General features: G+C 43.7%; 1 long non-coding RNA gene across 2 annotated transcripts; it reads right to left on the reverse strand.

Annotated features, from left to right (window-relative positions):
- Positions 1-954: 954 nt before the first annotated feature.
- LOC147349745 (uncharacterized) lies at positions 955-2921 on the reverse strand. 2 transcript variants are annotated; one of them, XR_015150471.1, is made up of 2 exons: positions 2599-2921; positions 955-1384 (listed from the first exon to the last, which is right to left on the reverse strand). It is a non-coding gene; the product is annotated as an uncharacterized LOC147349745 (long non-coding RNA). The 2 variants fall into 2 exon arrangements; XR_015150470.1 differs by lacking the exon at positions 2599-2921 and adding an exon at positions 2220-2482.
- Positions 2922-3845: the final 924 nt, after the last annotated feature.

Below are 3845 nucleotides of genomic sequence, written 5' to 3' on the forward strand. Positions count from 1 at the left end.
CAAACATTTGCAATCCTGAGTTGTATTCTCTCTTTCAGTTGTTTGTTGCAATGAGAGTGTTAGTCGCCCAGTTGTGTCTGACTCTTGCAACCCCATGGACTGTAACCCGCCAGTATCCTCTGTCCATGGAATTCTCCAGGCCAGAACACTGGAGTGCGTAGCTTATCCAGGGGATCTTCCTGACCCAGGGATCAAATCTGGGTCTCCTGCATTGCAGGCAGATTCTTTATCATCTGAGCCATTAGGAAAGCCCTGTTTATTGCAATAGCTCCACTTTATTAAAAAGGACCTCCAAACCCAAGAAATAGTTCAGGTTTCCAAAACCAAAGTTAAGGGAAAAGTTGTTCTTCAAGTAGTTCCAACTTATTGGCATCCAGTTATTATATCCTAGGTCAATTATGTCCTGAGGCTCCAAACAGGATTGCAGAGACACGGTCAGCCACAGACATGCAGACAGTCCCCAAAGCAGCACCCATAGCTGACTCTGGCATCCTCTCCCTGACAGTTGGTGAGATAGGAGCATATCACACAGGGAATAGATACCAGCCCCTCAATTTGCAAAAGTGAGTCATACAAAGAAATCACAATGAGCCTCCATGTCAGGGACTGAGTTCATATATCATCTCACCATCAAGTGACTAATCTCTGATCTCGTCTCATGATTATAACCAGAGGGCAAAGGCTGGATCAGAGATGAAGACTGTATCACAGGGATGGGAGGAAAGGATACTGAGAGGAAGAAGAGGGCAATAAGGGGTAACTGAGGCAGCCTCCATCCATTAATCCATCCATTCATAGGTCATCCAGGGAAAATACTATGGGCAACTTTCCTCCTGGCTGACACATGCACTGTTTCAACTATAGCAAGTATCTTTCTGGCAAAACATAATAAATCTGTTCTTGTTTAAATGGCAGGTGCCTGGGGATGCTCTTTTGCTTTTGGCACACCAATAAGGAGGGAAACTCCGTTTCATGGAGGAGGGGACGTGGGAAATTGTCAGACAGAGTCTTGATTCTTTAGCAGCCAGGATGGAGTTTAAAAAGCCTCCAGGTGTTTTTGAAAGGAAGGAAACCTTGCTGTGCCCCACCCTCCTGGATTTAATCCACCTCTTGCCAGGGCAGGTGGAGGAGGGGCCTGAGGAGGAGGCCAGGAGGAGAGCAGGATGTGGCCCAGCCTGAACCAGCCACTCTGGATACTGTTCCACTTGACAGGTCATTGGCAAGGCTCTTGACCCAAGTCTGACAGCAGATAATGGGTGAAGACTTAGACAGAGCATAACAAAGGCAGCTGGATGGCTACTTGCAGGTGATTTCTCTGAGGGCTGGAGGGATCCTTTTCAAAGGAAAGGGTTGGGAGACTGTTTCCATGGTAACTCTCCAAGTTCTGAAATGATATAATCAGATAATGCTCTGAAAAGCAGAGGAAAGGTGGTGGATTTAGCACACATGAGCAGCTAACTTCTACAAGTTGGGTTTGTTTTTTTTTTTTCTCTTTAAAATATTACATTGGTATATTAAGAAAGAAAGAGGAAAGAAGGAAAGAGGGAAAGAAGGAGAGAAGAAAAGAAGAAAGTAAAAGAAAGGAATGAAAGAAGGGCAAGGTAGCAAGATAGAGGGATAGAAGGGTAGGAAGGCAGGAAAGAAGGAAAAAAAGAATACTCGAACATTGTTTATTTCAAAGAAATATCCTTGAAAGCAAGAAAGAGCTGCTGGTGAAGTTGAGAGAAGGGTATTTGATTGTCTATGATTTTGACCTTTGCGTTTTATGAAGATTGATAAATGAGCTCATTCAGTTATTCTGAGTTTCTACTACTTAGCAGCACATCTATAATGTATATTGTTATAAGACATATTTACCTTGATACAATTGGGTTATTATCAATTAAACGTGAGATTTATGCCATTTTGTCTGAAAAGGCAAGCTATTAATGGCATTGTAAAATGTAACAATTACACATGGGCTTGAATAAGCTACTTCTACATCTAGGACAGTGCAGTTTATTCTGAGTAGAAAAGAAAACATTCTTGGGAGAAGACTGTTAAAAATGCTTAGAAATTGTTTCATTCTTCCATCTCCTAAGTCTGTCAGGTGGGTTATTGACTCAACACTCTTGCCCCTTCATCCTGTGTCAAACTTGCCTGGTAAAACCCCACTGAAATTCAATACAATTCCCTGCCTGTTATGCAAAAGCTAAACATGGTTTGAGAAAAATACACACCCAGGTTGACTGGCCAGGGTCTAGTTCACAAGCTTGCTGAGCTCCCATCGCTTCCATGTGATCCTATCCCTTCTACTGATTCCTTACTCTCTTGTTTCCTCAGGTCTGCAATATAAGGGTCCTCATCATCAGCTTCAACCAGTGACTTGCCCTCTTTTTGTGGAGCAAACAGAATCCCTAGGAAGAGTACTTCCTCATTCTCTTAATGCCTTAACCTATCTCCATCTGTGATGATACCACCTGCCTCCTCTCCTGTTACCATGAGTTACCTGTATCCATGTTCTGGTCCAGGACTAACCGACCACATGAGACTGGAGCCCATACTCCAGAACACTCAGAACCACCGGTTTCACCATCAATCCCACCCTTTCTCTCTTACCTTATCAGGTTTTTCCTCTCTTCTGGATCATTTTAGGCAGCATGAAAATGTCATTTTATCTCCCATGATTAAGACAAAAACATCAACAAGCTCATTCTCTTGAGTCTTCTAACCCCCACCTTGCTTTGCATTTTATTACAAAATTCTTCAGTTCTCTCTCCACTCCCATGCTCTCTTGGACTAACCCCCTTTATGCTTTTCCCCTCACCACTCTAGGAAACAAGTTTTCACAACAGTCATCAATGAAATCACATTGCTAAATCTACAGCCAGTGTGAGGTCTTCTTCATTCTTATCTGATTAGAACCATTAGAGGAGGTGGATTAGGGCTTCGCTGGTGGCTCAGACTGTAAAGAATCCACCTGAAATGCACCAGACCTGAGTTTGATTCCTGAATTGGGAAGATAATCCCCTGGAGAAGGGCATGGCAACCCACTCGGTTATTCTTGCCCGGAGAATCCCATGGACAGAGAAGCCTGGTGGGCTACAGTCCATGGGGTTGCAAAAGAGTCGGACGCGACTGAGCAACTAAGCACCATGACCTCAAGGAGGTGGATTCCTCCATCCTTCTCGAATATTTACTTCCCTTGGCTTCTGAAACATCAGTCTCCTGCTTTTCCTTCAACCTCACTTAGTTTACCTCTCAGTCTACTTTTTTAAAGCTCTTTTCCTTATTTCAGCCTCCAAATATTGGACTTATTTATCCCCTTGTTAGATATTCTGATGATTCCCAAATTTCTAGCTTCTGAACTCCAGACTTCTGTATTCGGGTCTCCATGTAATATTTCCACCTGCATGTCAAATAAGCAAACCAAGATAGAGCCCTTGAGTTCTCTTCTGTCTGCACTAGCTTTTCTATCACAGTTCCAATGACTGAAGGTTTTTGACTCCCCAGAATTCATATGTTGAATCCTTAATCCCTGATCATGGCATTTGATGTTGGGGCCTTTGGGAGGTAGTTAGATTTAGATGAGATCATGAGGATAGAGCTCACATGATGGATTTAGTGCTCTTTGAAGAGGAGTAAGAGACCAAATCTCCCTCTACTCTGCCATGAGTGTGCCTGCTCAGTCGCTTCAGTTGTGTCTGACTTACTGCAACTCCATGGACTGTAGCCTGCCAGGCTCCTCTGTCCATGGGATTTTCCCAGCACAAATACTAGAGAGGGTTGCCATGCTCTCCTCCAGGGGATCTTCCTGACTCAGGGATTGAACCCACATCTTCTGTGTCTCCTGCACTGCAGACAGA

Source organism: Bos grunniens, chromosome 21, assembly GCF_055505025.1.
Source record: "Bos grunniens cultivar Pamir isolate PY7600 chromosome 21, Bosgru_T2T1.0, whole genome shotgun sequence".
Taxonomy (NCBI): Eukaryota; Metazoa; Chordata; class Mammalia; order Artiodactyla; family Bovidae; genus Bos; species Bos grunniens.